Here is a 24,830-nt window from a genome sequence, read left to right as displayed (position 1 = left end):
GGTCATTAGGCTTTATGGACAAGTGCCTTAACCACTGAGCAATCTCTCCAGCACAACCTTTCATTCTTTCAACACCAGAATGAGACTGCTGAGGCATCCAAATGTGGGCTGTGCAACTAACAAGCCTCAACCTCTCCACCATGAAGACAACCACTGTGTAAGCCTGTCTAATATATCCCTTTTTATACTATGTACACATTTTATCAGTTTTGTTCCTCTAGAGAAACCTTCCTAGTACAGTACAGCATACATAGGTGCTTTACATGCACAGTTAAGTACGTGTGCATAGGTACAGGCCCTTAGTCTTCACATTAGGCCAAACCTGAGAGAGATGGACAAGAACATTCCACGTTCAAACCCTCATCCTGTTCCTTGCTTTCCTTCCCTCAGGTCCAGAGCTCCTCATTGTGACTTACTGCTCAATGGTGCTTTGCTGGGTTTCTCTTATTTATTTGGTCCTCAAACACAAAAGCACAGATTTGGGTCCAGAGATGGCACTATAAATGCCCTTTAATATAAAAATAAAACTTGATATTTCCATAAGGCCACAAAGAAAAGCACTGGGTCTGACTTAGGTATTCCCATGAGCTCTCTCCAGAAGTCAGAGGTATGGAAAGCTGTATTTCCCAGCGTGGACATAGCGTACACCTTTATTACTGAAAGAGGATGTTTTTATTTGCACTGCATTATACCCATAAATTCCATCCACTCAGCAAGTCAAATTATTGCTAGCCTCCAAAATACATTAAGTTTGGGTTTAAATCAGTCACTTTTGAAGATATACTGCAGCCTACTTCCTAGCCATATTTGTAATATATTCACCCTGCAAATGTTCCTTCAAATGCATGGTTTGTGGACTTGTCTTACTTCCATCAGCCATGGAAAGATATAACAAAGATAAGCCCTCTTTTGCAGTTTCTTTGTGTGTGCGATTGCTCTTGATCCCCCCATACACAAAGCTAATGGCTATCACGAGGCTTTCTTGTTACTGAGAGAAAGAGCTCTCCCACTCCACATCAAATTAGAATCAGTGATATAATAGTAACCAGCAATGGGAAAATATAGGGCCCTGAACAGTTTGTGTGAGTAGTTGGTGATAGCAGACAGACTTTTCCAGATAATGGCAGGAAGCAAAGGGACAAGGAATAATTTTGGGTGCTTAGTGGTATATGGCTTAAGGTACACTTAATGAAGAAATTCAGATTTTCTCCTCCTAGCCTTTATTTTCTATCTCGCAAAGTTGCGTGTCTGTATTCTTCATCATTTGTCATTCAAGTGATTTTAACACAACACAGACCTGGCAACTATGTAGAATCTAGGTCTATTATCATTTTAAGTGGCTGAGAAAGGGAGTTATAGGGAAACAGAATCAGACTTCCATCTCTCCCCTGGGGAAGAAATCCTATTTTCTCTAAACTCCCCTTTGTCAAGCTGCTATCTGTCAGATGAGAAGGAACACAAGGTGTGAGAAGGAGAAAGAAACATATGGTCCCTGAACAATGGAAACTTGGGCCCCATGAGTCTATGCAAAACAGGATATTTGGGCAGTTGTGCATGTACCTTTCACTCTTTTTTATTATCTTTATTATCATGATTATTGTTATTAGTTATATACACAGTGTGTATATAGCCATGTTAGTACCATCTTTAGCCTCTCTACCCCCCTGCTGCACGGACCCTTCTTGTTAGGGAATATGGGTTATGCATTGTGGGGTTAGCCATTGGTTATGGAGAAGAGGCAATGTCTCTGTGCATAATGTCCCAACATGTAGCTCTAACATTCTTTCCGCCCCCTCTTCCACGAATTTCCCTGAGCCATGTTGGGTTCATTTTAGGTCTTCTTCAGTGATGAGGTCTTGGGAGCCTCTGTGTCTCTGGATATCTGGTTTGGTAGGAGTTGACTGTTCTCTGTGTCTCTCTCCTTCACCTTTGTGCTGGTGCCAGGTTCATCAAGAGAGCAGCACTCTTGCTCATTTCCCCAATTTCTCTGTGGTTTCAGCTGGGGCTCAGGTGAGGTCCTTTTGCTCATTGGTTCCCACCTTCTTTCTTATTTTCTGTCTTTTCTTAAAAGCAAAAGCTGCTAATGTGTCACCAAGAAACTACATCAGCATTCTGCACATCAAAGGCATCATCGTTCAAATAATATATAGACCATGCTTTTCTTCCCAGAAATCAAGCACGTGTTTTTCCTTTCCAAGGCTGCTTGGGAGGCACTTTTTGATCTACATATACAAGACTCCAACAATAAATCTCTGGTCAATATGAATATGAATTTCACATAAGTCAAGACCAGATAGATAATATGTAATACAATTTACATTCTATGATATTCACAGTAGTTCTGCATAGACTTGAGGAATGATGCATTGAATCTCAGGACATAATAACATAGCAATTACCATTTTGAGTGCTCATACGCCAAGAACCTGGCTGAGTACCTTATAATTATCATTTCCTCTATCTTCCTACCAACCTTATGGTAGATTCTACTCCCTTCTGCCACCAAGAAAACAAGGCTTTAAGTTTTATTCTCCCTAGAGTTTCTTTGGTTATCACCCACATCTCTCATGACAATTATTAGATACTGAAAACCAGGTTTGTTGAGGGAGCTTGCATCAGTTTCCAAGAGATAATTGTCAAATTTTGGGGAAGTTTCTCACTGGTTGTTGCTTGAACCTGGCCCTGGTTGGAGTTTTTAGCATCATAAAAGTTGGTGAAGGCTACAACTTGTAGCTCATTTATTCAACTTACCTGATTTTTTTTGAAAGAGAAACAGAGAACTGCATGAGTCGTTAAGCATGTACCAACATGCTACTGCAAGGATGAACATTTCTAAGTATCATAGACTTTTTTAAGGAATATCTGATCCTTTCTCCCATCCATGTTTTTTGTTGTTTTCAAAGTGCATAAAGTATCAATAAGCAGGACAAATCTCCTGGGGAGGTGTGGACTTGTCTGACACTGTCTTCGCTTCAGTGCCCTCCCTTTCTGGCTTGATTCTCTATCCTTTCTCTTCCACTACTTACATCAGTCCCACGTCCCTGTTTACCAAGCAGGACGGGAAACTGAAACACTGGAGAGTTGTTCTGATGAAACACTCCACAGGCCAAATTCAGTTCGTGTACTTCAAAATTAATAGCCTTGGCCTAGGGCAGCAATTAGTCCTTTCTCAACTCTGTTACTTTCCATCAGGTGAATATAAAGTAAATCCAAAGGAAAGATATATTCTGAACAGAATGCATTCCTTTCTAGCCACAACCTCATCTCCACTGAGGAGAGTCATGCTTACTATTTTTATTATTATACAATTAACATTTACTGAGTGTTAATAGTGAGCTTCTATATAACACAGAGACCATTCCTGTACCTGGATTCCTGGCAGATTGTAGGAACAGCATGTTTTTGATATCTTGGATGGCACCAAGCTTGCTATAATTTCCCAACGATATCAGTTGTTACTAATTTCCTGAACATCTGTGCATCAAATTCATTAAATGGCTAATGAATCCAGACATATAAGGTTCATAAAGATATTTATATCTGACATTAACAAAACGCCACTCCTACTTTGTTCCCCTATGTGACACCCTTAAGACAATCAAGTCTGTGTCACTGCCTGGAACCTGTGGGGGAAGGAAAATGATCAAAATATCAATACCTTCATATCTCCTCCAAGGCTCCAAATGGTCAGTGAATAAAAGACAGAACAGGGAGCTAGCCAGAGTACATGCCAAGCCAGAAGATACCCATATCCCATAATAACACATCAAAATCTCAGCAAACCTTCATGTGCAAATCTTTGCGTGAGCATAGTTGCCAACTCCTCTGGGTAACTACCAAGGAGCAAGACTGCTGGGCTGCATGTTCAGAGCGTGTTTCATTTGGCAAGAAACCACACTTTCTTCCAAAGAAGCTGTTTCATTTTGCTTCCCACTAGCGATGAATGAGTTTTCACTGAGTGAAGTTTTAAGCTGGTGTAAATACCCTGTATGGTACTACAATGAAGTAGACATGCCATTTTACACATCCTCCAGCCCATGCAAAGTTTAACACGGGGTAAATCCCAATATACACTGTGACACCGAATGTGACTTGTCAACGCAGACTCATCCACAGTAACAAAGGCTCCACTCTGGTGGAGAATGTTGATAATGGGGCAAGTTATGGGTATGGGCACAGGGTGCTTATGGGAAATCCCTGTAACTTCTGATCAATTTTACTGGAGACCTAAAATTGCTGTTGAAAAATTAATTCCTTAAGCCCAGTGTGGCGGTGTACGCCTTTCATCCCAGCACTCATGAGGCAGAGGTAGAATTGCCATAAGTTTGAGGCTACCCTGACAGTACTAGTAAATTCCAGGTCAGCCTAGGCTAGAGCGAGACACTACCTTGAAAAACAAAACAAAAACTTAAGTTCTTAAATACCAAAACAGGGGCTGGAGAGATGGCTTAGCAGTTAAGGCACTTAACCTGCAAAGCCTAACGATCCAGGTTCAATTCCTCAGTACCCATGTAAGCTAGATGCACAAGGTGGTGCTTGCGTCTGGAGTTCACAGTGGATGGAGGTCTTGGCATGCCAATTCTCTCTCTGTGTCTCTATCTCTATCTGCCTTTTTCTCTGTCAAATAAATAAATAGAATATTTTAAAAAGCAGTAACACACCTGTAAAAAGTACTCTGAGCAAACATAAACTGAAGGGTTCCTGATGGTCAGGTGTTGTACGGGGTACACTCAAGAGCTCCCCCAGTCCCCACTGGCCCAAGTTCTCACCACTGCACTGTCTAGGTCAGGGGGTTCCAGGCTAAGTCCATACTAACAAAAATTCATAACTACAGTGTTTCTGTTCTTAGATATTAAAACATTCTAGTGACCCCAGTGGAGATGCCAGGACCATGAGATGCCTGCTAAGAAAAGCTGCCAACCCTGATGAAGTGTTCTAGAACTGTAAGTAGCCTAGCTGGAGGGGCGGAATTAGAATTCCAGAGACTTCTTGCTGGTCAGAATTATCAGACTTGGAGACTTTTCACTGACTAAAGTTGTTTGGACTTGGAACTAGAGTTTGATGTTTACCCTGTTTTAATCTTGTATTGGTTGAGTATTTCTTTGCTATGTACAATGCCATCTTTTGCAGTGTGAATATTTATTGTATTTCATTATGGGTCTTTTGAGGTTATTTTTTGGTATTATGGCTCAGTTAAAAGACTTTGGATTATGCAGATGTATGAACATCATTGGAATTGATGAAAATTGTGGGGACTTTTAAAGTTGGATGAATATACTAAATTTTACATCACATATGGTTATCAGTTTATGGGGGCCAGGGGTGGAATGTGGTGGTTTGATTCAGGTGTCCCCCATAAACTCAAGTGTTCTGAATGTTAGGTTCCCAGCCGATGGAGATTTGGGAATTAATGCCTCCTAGAAGCAGTGTACTGTTGGGGGCGGGCTTAGGGGTGTTATAGCCAGCTCCCACTTGCTAGTATTTGGCATACCCTCCTATTCCTGCTGTCTACCTTATATTGGCCAGGGAATGACGTCCACCCTCTATTCATGCCATCATTTCCCCTGCCATCATGAAGCTTTCCCCTCGAGCCTGTAAGCCAAAATAAACCTCTTTATTTTTCCCCACAAGCTGATCTTGGTTGGCTGACTTCTACCAGCAATGTGAACCTGACTGCAACAGAGGCCTAGCAAAAGAATCCTCTAGGGCTAGAGAGATGGGTCAGTGGTTAAAGGCATTTGCTTGCAAAGCCCAACCACTCTGGTTAGATTCCCCAGTACCCACATATCACACATGCACAAAGGAGTGCATTGTGTCTGGCGTTCATTTGCAGTTGTAGGAGGCCCTGGCGTACCCATTCTCCCCCACCCTCTCTCTCTCCTCCACCATTAACTCTTTCTCACAGCTTCTTTCTGTCTGTCTGTCTCTCTCTCAAAAAAAAAAAAAAAAAAAAAGGAGTCATCCAAATTCATGTCTTCTCTTTTCCTTTGCCACTACTAGAAATCAAATTTTAAAAACAGGAGTAAGTGTGGTTAGGAAAACAAACTGGGAGCTCAGGGAATCCAGAGTTCTGAAGCATGTTTCCCTGGCTCACAGAGGAGCTGTGCTAAGGTGTTGTTCAGTCCACAAGTGCTTACCCTGTGTTCAATTCCTAGTATGCAAGGAAAAAAGAAGCCAGTTAACTTTTCTGAGCCTCAGATTTTTCAACCTGCCAACTTTGTGTGTCACTGTAATATCAAATAAATAATACTTTCACAGCACTACAGAAATTATTAGAAGTCAGAAAATATGGCTTGATTTGAGATTTATATTGTCCTTATCATACGAATAGCTTAGTTTCTTCTCTTTGTGTCTGAAAGGGCACTAGCCATGCATTTTATGGGCTTGGAAGGGGTCAGTGGGGTGCCCTAAGTCCTCAAAATTTTCAATGACTGGCTTACATTCAAGCAATATATAGGACCTTGGCCACCTAGGGTGGTAGACTGATGTTCACTTAGATGAATGTTTCTATACCACCAGAACAACCAAATCACTATAAAATGTCTACCATCCACCCCTATTACTTTGATTAAAACAAGTGGCACAGATTTAAACTGTCAATCAATCAGTTATGTTGGCATGATTAGTAACACTCAATAGCAGAAGGGAGCCATGGAGACAGAAAGCACCATGCTGCCCGGAGGTCTGCCAGGATCCCTCCCTTAGGGACAAAAGCCTTCTCCAGCCTGAGCACAAAGGAACTTCAGCATGAACAAAGTATAGAGGTCCAAATCATGGCATAGTGTGTCACATTCAAGAAACTTAAATGGAGCTGGACAGATGGCTTGGCAGTTAAGCACTTGCCTGTGAAGCCTAAGGACCCTGGTTTGAGGCTCGATTTCCCAGGACCCTCATTAGCTAGATGCACAAGGGGGCATATGTGTCTGGAGTTCGTTTGCAGTGGCTGGAGGCCCTGGCGCATCCTCTCTCTCTCTCTCTCTCTCTCTCTCTCTCTCTCTCTCTCTCTCTAACTGCCTCTTTCTCTCTCTGTCACTCTCAAATAAATAAATAAAAATAAACAAAAAAATTTTTAAAAAGAAACTTAAATGCATCACTAAATAAATTTCACAACTTGATATCCAGATTTCTTATGGTTAAAATTATTCCTCTACCTACAAACTGTAACGATGCCCATCCAGTCTCTCATAAACTCAATACCAAGTAACTAGTGGGATCATGTTCTAGAGGAAATCTAACACATATCATTCAGTCATGATGTAACTATTTAATCTATGTGCAAGGTGCTGGGAGTTATAGAAATACATGGCATAAACTAGCTATTTGATGTTTTTTATACAACTTACCTAGTATCTATGAAGATTTGCATAGGTTATAATGGTTCACCATTACTTTGGGGTGGGAGAACAACTATTATTCAAGAAATTACATGGTTAAGATACTTAGAATTTAGTTTATTGTCTTGTAAGACAGTGAAAGGCAAAGGGTTATTTGGGGAGAAAAACTACTTGATTTTTTTGATATATCCACAGTCATTTGCATTGGTGAAAACAGGAAGTGTATGAGTGCATTTTTACCTGGCATAACAAAATAACCCAACAAAAATATGGTATGGTGAGGTAGACAGCCTTTATGACTTTTTTTTTCCTGAAATCAGTCCACTTTTATAGAGGATTATATTCTTGCTGGCAACAGCTGCAAAAATATGGAAATGTAAAAGAAGAGAGATTAAGTATGGGGTTTATCTATGAGCCCTGGTACATTAAAACCTTCAAGCTCATGAAGGGAATTTTAATGGTGACCTATGCCTTCTTCCCTTCTAACATTTGTATTTTTGTTGTTGAAAGGTCGTTTTTACATATTTGCTTGATTTGCTCAGCTACAGAATATATATATCCCATATGGAAAAAAAAAAAAAACCATTTGAAATCCATGTTGCTGGGCAGTTCATCCTGACCTCATATGCAACAAGTAGAGCCCACGACTGGATGCCCTCCCTCAGCCTCACACAAAGAAAGGAAGCTGAGGCACCAGGCTGCGAATCGCAGCAGCAATGGGTCATGCCCATGGGACAGGCAAGGTGCCCAGTTTTAAATGCTCTGCCCATGAACATACTGGACCTGTGCAGCTGGGTCAGGCTCAAATCTGTTAGGGAGTGACACAGTCATTCCCCCATCTGTTGCCTGTGACTGCCTCCTAAATGAGGTGCCTGCTGCTGTGCTGCACCCCCATAAAAGGTAGAAGGAAGGATAAGACCACCCAAGGAGGTAGTTTTTTTTTTTTTTTCCCTCCACAAGGATTGAGGTCCTAACCACTGTGGCCTAGAGAGACCCTGATGAGTAAAACTGCAGCTGTCAGCAGGCAGCTAGAAGTGAACACAATGCCTATATCAAGTAGACACGAGAGAATGGATTCAAGGTTAAGGCTTAAATCAGCAATACAGACTTGGAAAAAGAAATGACAAGGGTGGCAATAAAGAGAAGTCTGGGGAACCAGAGGCCAGTGGGAGAAAGAAAGAGCTATAGGCAAAGCCATTCCCAAGTCCACTTTCTTCCTTCATCCCACCGGGCATCTTTGGCTCAGCACTTACTTAAGTCTCACATATGCACATGATTTAGCAGATAAAAGCAAGTTGGTAATTAATTTTTAAAATGACAACTCCCCAAAGAGTTCCAGTTTAAAATAGCTTCTAACAGCCCTAATAGAGTCTTACACACACATGTGCATGCACACAAACACACACACACACACACACACACACACACACACACACACACGGCAGGCAAACATTTCCATCACCATCAAAAATTAAAATTGACAGTCAACCATACCACTAATGGTAAGGTCAATGGACCTGGACTTTTAAAGGCAATTAGTGGCCCACCTGTTCTTGCCACCACAGCTAGAGAAAACCCACCTGTGTGGAGGGAAAAAGGCCCATTATTCCATCCCACCGCCTGCCACCTGGCTCATTAAACCAGACATTCTTCTGCTGTGCAATGCTGCTTTCTAACCTGGAGTGTTATTTTCCTCCCACTTCCAATCCTTCTGCAGCAGCATTTTTTTTTTTTTCCATAAATTCAGTCAGAGCAGCTACCTAGAAAAGACAGGCCTGATCAGCAAGAAGGAAGGGCAGGTGCCTCTTCATAATCAGAAAGGTGTTTCTCTGAAGAAAGCACAGAGTAAGGGAAGAGAGAACAGAACTTCCCTGGAATGCTACTAAGCAGTCAGCTTGTGTGTTAGAAGGGGTGAAGTGGAGAAAACTCAGGAGTTAGTATGAGGTTGACTCTCAAAGAGTAAAAGCAAATCAAAGGCTAAAACCTGGGCTGGTAGCTCTGGGCATCAGCTTGCCTTCCAGGAGGATCTCTACAAAGAGCATTGAACTGACAGTGGATACAAGGCAGAACCAGTTGGAGAGGCGAGGCCTGGATAAATGAACTTTGCTAAGAGAAAGGGCAAGAATGAGAAGTAATAAATGCACCTGGCAGATGGAACATAGCTAAACATGCTTCTGAATGAGAACTGATTTAAGATAGACAGCATATGACCTGAGCTAGTGTGCTTTGGAAGAATCAGCAGGAGCAGTGAATAACATTGTATGTTTGAATTATATTACATGATTAATTCGAATTTCCCTAAGAACAGAACACAAATGTCAAAACAATCCATAAAATCAAAATGTTATATAAAAAGTAATAGCACATGTTGATGTTAACCAAATTGGCCTGATATGCAAAGGATTTTTAACATTATGATTTAATTCTTTTTCTAATGACAATTAAAATCTTCATTTATAGATTTACATAATCTCCCCCCTCACCATCTTTTGTCCCCCATCTTCTTCACTGAAGCCCATCTACTTTCCTATTATTCCCTCTTTTACTTTGGTGTCTGTTTTCCCCCTTCTCCATCATCCATGCAACCTGTCATGGGCCCAGTATTATATAGGTGTTGTGCAGGTAAGGACAGCTACTGTGAGGTCATGAATACAGTGACCACTCTGTGTCTGTAAGACAGTATTCCAAAGAACTGCTCCCCATCCTGTGGCTCTTCCTTTCTTTCTATCACCTCTTCCGCTACAGTTCCTGAGTCATTGTGACAGAGAGGTTTCATTTAGCATTGAGCACTCAACTGTTACTTATCAGTACACCGGAAAGTTTTAAGTCTCCCCAGCAGTCACTGCCAGCTGAAGAAAAACTAATGAACAGGGAGAGGAGTGCTAATATACGGAACTAGCACAAACAAGCATTTCGAGGGCAATTTGATTGTTTAGTTCTTGACTTTGAAAAGTTGCGGAAGAATAAGCAATTTGAAGAAAATCATATGTGGGGGAGTGGAGAGATTGATCAATAGTTAAAACGCTTGCAAAGCCTAACCACCCAGGTTCAATAATCTAGGACCCACTTAAAGCCAGATGCAGAGAGAGACACATTCATCTAGAGTTGTTAGACACCTTGGCATACTCATTCTCTCTGTCTGTCTCTCTCTCTCTTCTCTGTCTCTGCTTGCAAATAAATAAATATTTTTTAAAAAAGAAAATCACGCCGGGCGTGGTGGCGCACGCCTTTAATCCCAGCACTCGGGAGGCAGAGGTAAGAGGATTGCCACGAGTTCAAGGCCACCCTGAGATGACAGAGTTAATTCCAGATCAGCCTGGACCAGAGTGAGACCCTACCTCAAATAACCAAAAAAAAAAAAAAGAAAGAAAGAAAGAAAAGAAAAGAAAATCATTTATAAATCTAAAATAATAAGATCTTTCAAGATTATCTTAAGGCAATAAGAGTAAACAATAACATACTACATATAGCAAATAAGCAAAAGATAAGGAAAGCACAAAATATCAGAAAAAAGGTAAAACATAACTATAAGAAATACTATAAACAGTTTAAACCTCTCATTGCAGGACTAGTATTTTCAAATTGGGGATATAAATAACATTCAACTCTTATGTTTCCTTAAAAAAAAAAAAAAAAAAAACTAGGGCTGGAGAGATGGACTAGCGGTTAAGCGCTCACCTGTGAAGCCCGGCTCGAGGCTCAGTTCCCCAGGACACACGTTAGCCAGATGCACAAGAGGGACGCACGTGTTTGAAGTTCGTTTGCAGTGGCTGGAAGCCCTGACGCACCCATTCTCTCTCACTCTTTCTGTCTCTATCGCTCTCAAATAAATAAAAATAAACAAAAATAAATTAAAAAAAAACAACTAAGATCTTAGGTGACTTAGAAAGCTAAGAAGCACACTACAGGAGAACATATATAATGAATGTACAAAAGAGCCAGCAGATTAAGCACAGAGCCAGCAACATGCCAATGACGTGATTCTGCACTGATGAAAGACCTACCTCTACAATGAACAGAAAATTGCCACATTTTTGTACACCAAATAATCCAACAAAATTTAGAAACAATGCTCATATATTTAGTGATAGAAACATTTAAAACATTAATTCCCCAAAGCAGAAATTCTTAAAGGCCATATATTTCCAAGCACAATACAGTGAAACAAACAACATTATCACATATTTAAACAAACTAATAAATAAGCAAAAGCAATAACTTGGAACTTAAAAAAAACACTCCTCTAAACTAAGTTACAAAGGAAATCAAATCTTCAATTACAGACTAGGCTTTAAATAAAATAACAAAGAAACAACATGACTAACAACACTAATAAAAATTGTGGGAGCCTGCCAAAATTCCATTCAGAAGCAAATTAATACCCTTTGTGAATTATTAAGGATAATATGAAAATAAATAAGTGTATAGTTTAATTAATTGATAATGTCATCACTGATTAAAGTAAATAAATTAAAAATAAAATGATGCTGATGTTTGAAACAAGTATTAAGCTAAGTGCCTTAGAGAATGCCTTCATTGAATCCTTTCATTATTCCTGAAAGGAGGGATATTATTGGTAGTTTATGAATAAAGAAGTTGAGATTTTGAGGCATTAAATAATTTGCCTATGATCACACAGCTAGAAAAGGGCAAATTCAGGTTCTGCCTGAGTTCAGAGTTTGTGTCCTTGATGGCTGCCAGAGTCAGATTAGAAAACAGAAGAGAAAGAATGATAAATACAAACCAAAGTTGACTATGGGGAAACCCAACACAGATCTGACAAACCCAGCATAGAACACAGGGGAAATAAGAAATAGAACATAAAGATACATTACAAAATGTAAAAGAATTGTTTCCCTGCTTTTTTGAGACAGGGTCTTTGCTTCGTAGTCCAGACCGGCCTCAAACTTGTGGCAATCCTCCTGCCTCTACCCCTAAGTGCTGGGATTACAGACAAGAGCCGCCATGCCTACTTATTCTTCATGTTTATAAATATGTAGATATTGACCAACTCTGTTATTCCATAGGTAAATTATTGTTTTATTGAGGCAAGCTCAACGGACTGCCTTTTTTATGCAAGAGTAATAGAGAGAGGAACAGAATTGGGCCATCAGGGCCTACAGCCACTGCAATCAAACTCCAGACACGTGCACCCCCTTGGGCGCATATACGACCTTGGGCACTTGTGTCTCTATGCGTCTGGCTTACATGGGACCTGTAAAGTCAAACATGAGTCCTCAGGCTCCACAGGTAAGCACTTTAACTGGTAAGCCATCTCTCCAGTGCACGTAAATTATTAATTATATCAAGAAGAAATAGTGCTAGATATTGTGTTTCTTTAAGATATTTTCATACATGATCATATTCACGGCATCACTCATGCCTCAAAACATCATTTTGATGCCTTTCCTGGTGGTCTAGTAGTTAGGATTCAACACTCTCAAAATATCATTTTGAGCACCATAAATATACAGTTTTTATTTGTCAATTTAAGAAATTAACTTATCTTACTTTCTTCCTCACTTTATAAAACACACTAAACATTCCTTGTTATAACTCTCATGTATCTTTCTCTACCCTGCTGGATGGGCACTTAACAGCGGGATATGTTAGTAATCAAGCCTACATATGTTTTTGGTAACTGCTATTGAAAGAATGAATGCAAAAAGAAAGGTAGTAAATGTTTTATGGAAAATATGTTGGATGGCTTGTAAAATGTAGCTGAAAACAGCCTGCCAGAGAGGGAGGAAGGAGGAAGGGAGCAAGAGCGAGGGAGGGAAGAAGAAAGAAAAAAGTTTCTATTACTAAGCAACAAGCAATATTTTATTTCTTCATTTGCAAGGAAAGAGAGAGAGAATGGATGTGCCAGGGCCTCCTGCCACTGCAAACAAAACTTCAGATGCATGCACCACTTTGTGCATCTGGCTTTATGTTGGACATTAGAGAATTGAATCCAAGCCATCAGGCTTTGCAAACAAGTGCCCCTGACCATTAAGCATCTCTCCAGTCCAATTATTAAGGTTCTTAAATATCTACTGACACTGTCCTAGAAATTAAAACAAATTTATAAGCTTTGAATATTAGTTCATCTAAATATAACAAACCTATTACATGTTAACTGAATAGCACATTTTAAGACATTGAAATTATATATATACATATATATATTCCCTACTAGCTTTGTGCCACAGAAACCCCAAGCAGTCATGATTCCACAAGTCTGAAGCCAAAGGTTCCCTGAGTGGCTAATTCAGAAGCTAGATCTGGTCAGCTTCTGGACTAAAATGGCCTTGGTGCCAATCCTGGTTCAAATATGGCCACCACAGCTCCAGGGTGCCATGGGGCAGGAAAGTTGGACTGGGGTGGACGGCAGGAGTGCTTCATATCATGATTCTCTCCTTAGCAGGAGGAAAATTTGTTTTGCAATCCCTTGAAAGACTTCGCCTTATGTCTCGCTGGCAGGAATGAGTCACGTATTAACCTCTAAATTTACTTGCTGGCAAGGAAGGATGGGGTTGTCGTGTCTGGCTTAGAACATTCACATGTAATTCAATTTCAGGACTTTGATCAGCCCTACCCCATCTTTACAGGCTACAATGATGCTCACTGTCCCTAAACAAGACATTTCCACACAAGTGAGATAATCCAGGAAAGTTGTTAGTAGGACAAAGAGAGGAACTTCTGTGCAGTAGATGGTAAAAGATAGCCTCATGTGATTTAAACCAGTTGTTTATTTTTTACAATTAACTAGCCAACTGTCAGCCTAAGTAAACATTCAGGTTAACAGTATAGAGCCAGACCCAAATTATTACAATATTTTATTAATTTGATTATTTATTTATTTAATAGAGTGGCAGAGAGAGGAAGCACTATTATGGGTGTGTCAGGACTTCCTGCCACTGCAAATGAACTCCAGATGCATATGCCACCTTGTGCATCTGGCTTTATACAGGTACTGGGAAATTGAACCAGGGCCTTCAGGCTTCACACCTAGTGCATTTAACCTCTGCTGAGCCATCTCCCCAGCTCCTAAAACATTTTTAAAAATATTTTATTTATCTGTTTATTTGAGAGAGAGAGGAAAGAGATAGGAGGAGGCAGATAGAAAATGGGCATGTCAGGACCTCCAACCACTGCAAACAAACTCCAGACACATGTTTGTGCATCTGGCTTACATGAGTACTGGGGAATCAAACCTGGATCCTTAGGTTTCGCAACCAAGCGTTTTAACCACTAAGGCATCTCCCTCCAACCCCCAAAACCTTTTTAAAAGAATAATGTATTTATAAGACAGCCAAGCATTGTGCTACATGCCTGTAAACTATAAACTGTAAACTGGAAGGTTGGAGGCAGGAGAATCAAGTTCCAGATCCTCTTTAGCTAATAGTGAATTCCAGTCCAATCTGGGCTACATGAGGCCCTGTCTCAAAAAACTATGCAAAAACATGTAGTAAAATACAATATTGTGTTTCCACACATACACCTAGAAGTACATTTGAATATGTACATGTAACAAATATATGTTTTTAAAATGTGAGGGGTTCTCTGGTTCTTGACTGGATGCAATATGAGCATCCAGCTCCCACCCGCACAGCAGCGCTTTGCCCGTATCGGTGGACCGTGCCGCCCAAGGCTGCCCATCCCTGACCGCTGTCGCTGATGCTGTCTGCACAGCTACGCTTCACTGCTTTTGGGACACAGAGCCTCACTTCTGTGACTCACTTCTGTGACTTCCACAATGTGCATAAGCTATGCCCTGAAGCAGATGTCCCACCTTAGAGGAGAACTAACATCTTCACATCTTAGCTCAATATCCAAATTCTCTGAGCCATGATTTGAGGATCACCCAAGTACCCCATCCTCCTGACTTTATATACGTTATCAGACTCACAACTGACTCCATATTTGAGATTGTGGAATAAGCAGTGACAACACACCAGCCAGTAGAAACTGCTAGTTGCTGTGTCTAAATGAAGGACAACTGGAAATCTGGTGCTTGTTTCTTTTCCTATATTTTCCATCTGGTCTGCCTTTGAAAGGAATTGAGCCTCATATCTGCTCTGGTGGGACTGAAAAAGCTCTAATAGTGAGGAAGAAAAGTGTCTGTTGAAGTGGAGAAAAATATAGGTAAATAAACTTGCTATCAGGTTTGAATATTAAGATGTATTGGTATATAGTATAGTTGTAATTTTACTGGTTACTGCTAATATCTATTTAAAATGAAGCTTTGGGTTCTAGAGGGAGTGTGGCTCAGTGGTAGAGTGCATGCCTAACATGCACAAGGTCATGGGTTTCATCCCTCTACGCTGCCAATTGATAAAGCTAGATGATTGGTAACAAGAGAAGTTGGATTCATTTGTCACTATTGTTTCTACTTTTTAGTATGTTTAACACTTTAACAAAAAAAAATACTAGAAGAGAATAAATGGGGTTTCAGAAAAAACTGGAATAGAATATATAAACATATCACTTCTTTGAATTTATGAGTTTAATTGTTTTCTTTTCAGGTTTTTTATTTTCTGGGGTGTTTATTTTTTTTTTCCCAATGGATGCCTATCCTCTTAATAAGCTTTATTTTTTTAAAAAAAAAAAGTATTGTTTTTTTAATGATTGCATGGAATAAAATAATTTGTTCATGTGTTTCATTTATATAGCAGTTCTACACACACTATTTCATTTTCTCTATCTGAAAACTCATATAACAACACTTCATAAGAAAAAATTCCACAACATATGCAAAATACCAGCAGGGGTACCAGGCAGATAATGGGAGTGGGCTCAGCGTGTGCCACTGTGTTATTTCACAGTAACTCTGTGCAGCAGTGAAACATGATTTCCTGTCCTCACCATAGATTAGGCCCCACAGAAGAAGAGCAGTTCAACAATTTGCCCCAACGATGTCATCTCACTCACCAGTGCTACTGTCAATTACGTCATCACTGCTCATCATCCATGGCATGCGCAGTAGAAAACAAAACACTCTAGCCCTAACTTCACGTCTAAAGGAATTCTTGTTGTGAAAAGATTTGCTTTGGGGAGGGGCTGGGCAGATGGCTCAGAGGTTAAAGGTACTTACTTGCAAAGCCTGACAGCCTGGCTTTGATTCCCCCCCAGTACTTACAAAAAAGCCAGATAGATACACAAAGTACCCTGGTACGCCTGTTCTCTCTCCTTCTCTTTCTCTCTCTCTTTCCCTCCCTTCCTCCTTGCAAATAAATAAAATATTTATTTTTTAAAAGAGGTTTGTTGTTCTGTTGGCTGGAACAAAACACCTAACCAGAAGTGGCTTTGGTGAGGAAAGGGTTTGTTTCACCTTACCATCTCAAGGGAGAAGTTTCATCCTAGCAGAGAGGCGCAATAGCAACAAACAGCTGAGCATAACATCATGTCATAGCAGCAGGATTAATCCAAGTGAGGTAGCTAGTGAACACCCAGTAGGACTGGACAAATAAACCTCAAAGTTCCCCTTCCTACAAGGCCCCACCTAACACAGACTCTACCTGAGGACTGAGTGTGAGTACTAAACACACACACACACACACACACACACACGCGCGCTGCTGTGGGGGACATTCAACCATGATCTTTGTATTTGGAATATAATGCAATGACTGTAAAATTCACCCTTTGAAAGTGTACAATTCAGTGGTTTTTGATATATTTACAAGGTTGAATAATCATCACCACAATCTAATTCCAAAATGTTTTAATCACCCTGAAAATAAACTGCATATGTATTCTCCTCCAAGCCCCTAGCAATCATATTCTAGTTTCTATTTGTATGAATTTTTCTTCTTCTGCACATCTCCTATCAAATCAACAATATGACAATATGCAGTCTTACATGGGGCATTTTTCACTTAGCATAATGATAACATAGCTCATTCCTGCTCACAGCATGAATTGGTTCTTTATTCTTTTACTGCTGAATAGCATTGTGCTGTATGGCTATACCACATCCCGTTTAGCCAGCCATCAGTTGTGTAGTAGGCTTCTACACATAGTAATGGCAGTTACTAATACAAAAGTAAGAGATTCACTAAAATTCAGTAAACAAGTAAATGACTACATATAAAGGCAAGAAACTACAAACTAACTCAGTGAAATACAAATTGTCTAGTACATCCAAGACTTTTTGGCTTTTTATCTATTTTTTAATAGAAATTTCATTTATTTATTTTCAAGCAGAAAGAGATAGAGATACAAGAAAGACAGGGAGAAAGAGATAGAATGGGCATACCAGGGCCTCTAGCCACTGCAAACAAACTCCAGATGCAAAGTGCCCCTTGTGCATCTGGCTTACGTGGGTCCTGGGGAATACAACTTGGGTCTTTTGGCTTCGCAGGCAAACACCCCTAACCACTATGGCTTTTTATTTTACCATGAAAACCCTAATCACTTCTTATCTTAAATGATAAAAATATCAGACAGTTCCCTTTTAAAAATCAGAAAAACAATTTTCCCTGATCTTTAGAATCATTTCTTCATTGATTTCTGTTTATTTTCTAGAAACTAAAAATTTTATAATTTTTTTCTAATATTTTTGGCCCTTCAGCTCATTTGTAAGACTTTTAGCCTAGTATCCATTAACTATAAACTCCAAAGTATATGCATCTCTGATACCTGGACAAGATACAAGTGGCTTTCTCTTTCCAAGGGTCTGTTTGTTTTCCCCACACATAAATATTTAAATAGGTGACCCTTGGAGCCCTACCCAATTCCATTAGTGTATGATTAAAGGATTTTTTTCTCTGTGTTTATAGATATCACCATCCCAATGCTACACAAGTCACAGAATCTAGATGGGACCAAAATTCTTGGGGACTCCTGTTGCAGGAGGAAATGGAATAAAAGGACAAAGATATCAATCAAATACATCATTGTACAAAACCTCAAAGAAAGCACTTCATAAATGACAAAGACCTTCACCATACAATTCCCCGTGACAACCCCTTGTATAGATCAAGGATCTTGTCAAGGTAGCAACTGAAATTTGGGAACTGGTCCAAGTTCATGATCCAATGGCAGGTCTCAGGACTTTTCCACCTAGACCATGTCATTTCATTGTATCTCCAATCCAGCGCCGCAATTTCATGTCACTGGAGAGCCTGAACAAGAAAAGGCCAGCTTTGCTGGCTGGTAGGAGCTTACTGGAATGTCCAGGTGACTCTTCACCGGCATGCCTCTGCCTAATGGAACTTGAGGGAAGGTAAGGACAAGGAGTAAAGGAATAAAGGGATGTTCAGAAGAATAACTGAAAATGCCCAGTTTCTTCCAGGGTTTTTAAACTCCTGTGCCACGTAAGGACCACTCAGTGCCAGCAGCTCCTCAGTCACTGAAAGCTGAGAAGTGCTGGCTCCTGAACTAGTTGCGGAAGACATGGCATAATTTGCCCCATTTCAGAAATTTCTACTGCAGCAGTGCTTGATGGGACAATGTCTTCACTTGGAGCTTCCATGAGTGTACAGTGAGTCGCTATTAGCAACCTGAGGTCATCGATGCAGACCTCCTCAGGTAAGCCAGACACAGGATAAGCAAATTTCTTACTCTGTGTGAAGGTTAAATTCTGTTGGCAATTTGATCAGATGAGAAATCAGGGAACAGACACGCCTCTTAGAAGGCTCTGTGAGAGTGTTTCCAGGAAGAACTCTGGTGTTAAGAAGACCGTTCCCCCCAAAGTGGACAGTCCTTCCAGCGCGGGACTATGTAGAAAGACTGTCCAAGGGAACACAGTTTTTTACCTGGCTGCCCCTGCTGCTTGCCAGTGCATGCATGGAACCCTGCTGCTGCGCCTCATGGACACCAGAACCCAGCGTCAGCAGTCTTCCAGAGTGGACTAAGGAGCAGCAGCTCTCCTGGAAGCATCAAGGCCTTCAGTAGAGAGGGGGACTGCTGAGGCATCTGGCCCTGGAGCACGCTGAGCAGTTACCAGGTTCTCCGATTCTCCGGCAGCAGCTATTGTTGGTCTGCCTGGCCTGTATCTGGCAAGCTAATCGAATAAATACCCTTTATAATGCATACTCATTCTATCAGTTCTATTCCTAAGGAATCCAGAAAAATACTTGGCGTTTCAAGTCTTTCAATATCCATCAGGCGCTCTAAAATTTTCACTAAACTCCAAGGTCTCTATTTTGCCCCTATTTTGCTAATGCCATCATATCAATATATCAGCTATGTGTATGCCAGGTGTTTTGCATATTAAATTTCATCGCACCACACCTGTGAGGTAAGTATTATCATCCCAAATGGGTCTTAAAAGCACAGATAATTTGCATAAGCTGCTTAAGGGTAGAGCCCTTCTTTAAACTCAGATCTCTGCTGTTTCAAACCTATTTTCTTTCAAATGAAATTGTGCCTGCCCTTGAAATATAGAAAACATTTTAAAGAAGTTTGTATTAGTATAAATTTGACAGCATTCAATTTTCAAAATCTACTTATAGTGCATTTATTATCAAGTCAATTAATGAAATACTGAAGCTATCTTGATAAACATATTTGCAACAGGCATATTATCTTCTGCTTCAAACTGAATCCTGCATTTTTATTAGGCTGCACAGATTAAAAATATCAGGATTCATACATATAAATAGATACAATGCTTAATGCATTAATCATGACTTGTTATCTAAAGCTATAGTTTGTTTAAACAGAGACAACAGGAAAAGCTTTATGCTATCTTTTAAATAATTAGCTAACCATTGGCTGGGGAGATGGCTCAGTGATTAAATGTGCTTGCTTGCAAAGCCTGCCAACCTGGGTGCATTCCCCATTACCCACATAAAGCCAGACACACAAAAAAGTACATTTGTCTGGAATTCATCTATGGCAGCAAGAGGCCCTAGAGCACTTGTTCTCTCTCTCACTCTCTCTCTTTCTCTCTCTCTCTCTCTCTAATAAATAAATAAATATTTTTTAAAAACAGATAACCTGATTGTTCAAATATACATGTTAATTTTCTTCAGTTGATTAAAAATTGATATATACATATTGGCATGCATATTGTGCTAATTACATTTTAGTAAAAGTTTTAAATGTATTTAATATTCAAGATTAATTCTTTACACACTGATCTGTAAGTTCAATGCAATTCAAAATCCCAGCAAACTTCTTTGAAGAAATTGGCAAGTGGGTGCTAAGGTTTTTATGAAAAATGCAAAAAAAAAAAAAAAAACCAAAAAACTAGAATAGCTGAGAGCTAGGAACACAGCTCAGCAGTGGGTCACCTGTACGACTCTGGGTTCAGCCCCCAGCATCACAAAACAAACAAAAAACTAAAGTAGATAGAATAATTCTTCAAAAGGCGTAATAATATTGAAGGATTTACCTGATTCTAAGACTTATGGGAAAGCTCAGGTAAGACAGTGTGCTAGTAGAGTAAGTAAGTAGCCTTACAGATTAGTGGAATAAAAAGTAGGACAATAAAAGTATGGTCAATTGAATTTTTAATCAAGATGTCAATATAATTAAATAGGAAAAATCAGTAGAATGACAATCTAATAATTGATTGTCTACAGGGGGGATTTTAATCTTTATTATTATCATCCAGGATATACAAAAATTAATTCCAAACATACCCTAGGCCTAAATGCAAGAGGTAACACTACTAAATTTTGGGGGAAAAAATGTAAGAAAAGTTGTTCTGACACAACTTATAGAAAGTATTCTCACCCAGGACCCAAAATATTTTACTCATAAAAAAAAAAGTTTATCAAATGCACTTCTGGAAAATTGAAATCTGTTACTCTGTAAAAATAAATAAATAAAAATAAAAATAAAAAGACTAAAAGGCAAGCCAAAAACTGTAACAAAAAAAAACTATTAAGAGAACTATAACTTTTTTAAATAGTGAAACATGCACACGTCATATGATCTAGTATGCCTGCTCATGGACATCTAACCAAGAAAAATAAAAACATGTGACCCCACAAAAACTTACCTGAGTGGTTCTAGCAGCATTATGTATAATAGTCAAAAACTGGACATAACTCAAATGTCCATTGTTAACTAGCATATGAATAAACAGACTGTGATGCATCCACACCATGGAAAACTGCTCATAACTAGAAGGAACAGAATATTAGTAGACTCAAAAACATAGTGGACTCTCAAACATATGCTGAGTGAAGACAGCTTAACCCAAAGGCTGTACATAAAATTCTACTAAAGGCAAAACCATAGTAACAAAAAGCAGATCAGCAGAAGCCTGAGGCCAGGAGTTGAGGGAGCAAAGAAACTTGTCAGGATAATGGGGATGGGAATGTTCTAACTGGGTCATGGAAGTAATCACACAACTGGGTAAAGTTATCCAAATTCAGTAAACTATTCATTTGGAACTTTTTATCATATGTAAAGTATATTGCGATGATGGGAATAAATGTCTAAATACTAAGATTTTAAGATCTACTAAAAAGAAAAAAGTCCTAGGATAAGGACAAAAGTGTGTTCTATTCTAAAACACAGTGGCATGTAAATATAGTTGTGGGAGTAGGGTAGCTCTATGATAGAATATGTGCACTCCGCACACATGGGGCCCTGGAGTTGATGCCTGGCACCATAATAAATGAAAAAAATCTTAGAACAGAGAATTAGGACAAAGTGTATAAAAGATGTTGCCTTCTTTGTAGTAACTATTTGTTTTCGTGATTTCTAATTTCCATCTTGCGAAAAATTTGAAATGTGTCATTGCACTTTAAATAATACTGTCTGGATTTAATATGTACAAAACTACTAAATATTAAATGATGTCCCAAAGAAATTCTTCCATTTGCCCACAACCCTTAAATCATTGAAATTTAAGAAGCCTTGCCGGGCGCGGTGGCACACGCCTTTAATCCCAGCACTTGGGAGGCAGAGGTAGGAGGATTGCCGTGAGTTCAAGGTCACCCTGAGACTACATAGTGAATTCCAGGTCAGCCTGGGCTAGAGACCCTACCTCAAAAAATCAAAAAAAAAAAAAAAAAAAACCAGAAAAAAAAAAGAGTAAAGTTAAGAAGCCATACCTATGTCTTGGGTATATACAGTCCTTTTTCTAAATCCTTCCTTTTTCTCTTCTGCTTGCCTTGCTGGGTGTGGTGGTGCATGCCTTTAATCCCAGCACTCAGGAGGCAGAGGTAGGAGTTCAAGGCCAGACTGAGACCACAGGGTGAATTCCAGGTCAGCCTGGGTTAGAGTGAGACCCTACTTTGGAAACAAACAAACAACAACAAAAAAAAACTCGTTGCTTAATAAACTCCAACTGTGCTTCAAAAATAAAAATAAGGCCAGGCATGGTGGCACACGCCTTTAATCTCAGCACTAGGGAGGGAGAGGTAGGCGGGTCCTGTGAGTTCAAGACCACCCTGAGACTACATAGTATACTGAAGGTCAGTCAGCCTGGACTAGAGCAAGACCCTACCTCAGAAAACCAAAATAATAATGAATAAATAAATAAGGTGAGAAACACAAAGATGCAGTGTTCTGCTTCGGATTTTCTTGTTGTTATTGCATTTCTTTCCCCACTTTCTTCTTTTTTCCAGTGTGTTCATCTACCTCACCATGCTGCCCTGTTCTCAGACGCGTATTTATGGTCATCAGTCAACACCCAGTGTCAGATAATTAGCCATTAACACACTTCACCTGCGCTGTGATGAAAATGCTATCACAACTTGCAAGAGATTCCCTGAAAGATAGAACTGAAGGAGATGGCGGCCACATGTTGTTTCAACCCTGTATTCATTACATCTCCTGACTGCATGTCATATAAGAGAAGCCAAACAGATGTATAAAAATAGCTGTTAAGCAGGGAGGAAAATACTGTAAAATTGTTTATGGCAGGACAGCGGGTTCTTATAGGCAAAGTAAATTACAAATAGATTTCTCAATTACTTTTTAAAGGCCAGTATTTGATTCTTATATAACAGTCAAAAATCAATTTTGCATGGAATTTATGTGAATGCCTCATTATTAATAAAACAGCGGTTGGCGGCTGCTACTGCCTCCCTATAGCACAGAACGCGGTGGGGAAGCGCGCACGTGCCAGACGCTGCAAGCGGTGCTTTATCTCTCGTCCTCTGCTTCAGCTTCATAAACAAGAAAGGGAAGCAATGAATTCTGCACAAACTATGGGCTTCAGGCAGTACCTATTTCAAGAGAGACTAGAGGGGAGCCCTGACAGGGCTCAGTGTTGGGCGGTCCAGAAGTCTTGACTCCCTACTTGCTGCTCATACTGTGCCCCGAGGGTCCTTTCCAAAACTCAATTCTAATCAAGCAAATAGCTGCAGTGATAGAAACTTGGTTGAACTCTATCTCTGGCTCTACGTCTAGCGTATTATCTCCTCAGTGCTGAATTTCACTGTCCACCATGTCCACTTACGGGTGAGGCTGTCTTTTGAATCGCTTAATGACAACTGTTCATTTGAGAGGAGCTCATTTCTGACCCAGATATCTTTAGCACACAATGAGCACATCTGCCTCTACTTTAAGAATTGAGTTCCATGAATGTCCACAGACCATAAAACCTTGCTGCCCACCTTGTGCTTGATTCATCACCTGTAAGCCCTTATGAAAAATGGGGTGGGTTGAACACACCTAGCCTCTGCTGGCACTCACTAGCCAACTGAGTGACTTGCTATGCCATTCTATGAGCCCATGTTCCTTTGTCCAATGAAAATTAAACAGTTTTCACAATTACCTGAGGTTTCTCTCAGTTCAGACTTGGAGCAGTAAAAAATAAATTATTCCATTCCCATTAGATGTGGAAAGCACAAATAAATAAATGAATGAGGACTTCCGGTTAAGTTGGCGGCGGAGGTACCACGCCAAAGCAGCTTAGGGGGGAAAAAGACCAAAAAAACTCAGCAAAATACACACTTTTACTAAAAAGTGAGGTGTATAGGAAATTGAGGCGGCAGCGGAGAAGTAGAAGAGTTATAGAGCATCCAGAGCCTGCACAGGTGGGAACGGCGGCTCCGGGGCAGCTCGGCCAACCGCCGCAGCCGCGGCGCGGCAGAAAGCCGCCGGACTCTCGGCTCAAGCCGCAGGACAAGCCAGGTGCGGGATTTTCCCCTCACACCGCGCTCTCCGCAACTCGGGAAACGTGAGGGGAGAGCGGCAGCGAACAACGGAGGGAGGAGCAGACCGCGAGGTAGAAGCACACGTGGAACAGCGATACAACCAGAGCAGCCGCAGCTCCCTCCCCTCCCCCACCGCCTGAACCCAGCGCCAGCGAACACAGCAGCGGCCCGGGACTGGCCACGCCAACTTGGGCTGACAGCAGGACCCAAGCAGGAGCAGAGTTCGGCAGAAACTTCAGCGGCTCCAGCACCGGTACCAGCGGCCCCAGCAGCAGCGGACCCAGGAGCGGCAGCGGCGGCAGATCCCACAGCAGTGGCTTCGGGGTGAGCAGCGGCGGTGGACACGGCAGCGGCAGCTTCAGCAGCGCTGGTGGCTCCGGTGGTGGCAGCTACAACAGCAGCAGAGGCAGCAGCAGTGGCTCAGTTTGCCCCGTAGGAAAAGCAA

Source organism: Jaculus jaculus, chromosome 4, assembly GCF_020740685.1.
Source record: "Jaculus jaculus isolate mJacJac1 chromosome 4, mJacJac1.mat.Y.cur, whole genome shotgun sequence".
Classification (NCBI taxonomy): domain Eukaryota; kingdom Metazoa; phylum Chordata; class Mammalia; order Rodentia; family Dipodidae; genus Jaculus; species Jaculus jaculus.
This window is presented reverse-complemented; position numbering follows the sequence as displayed.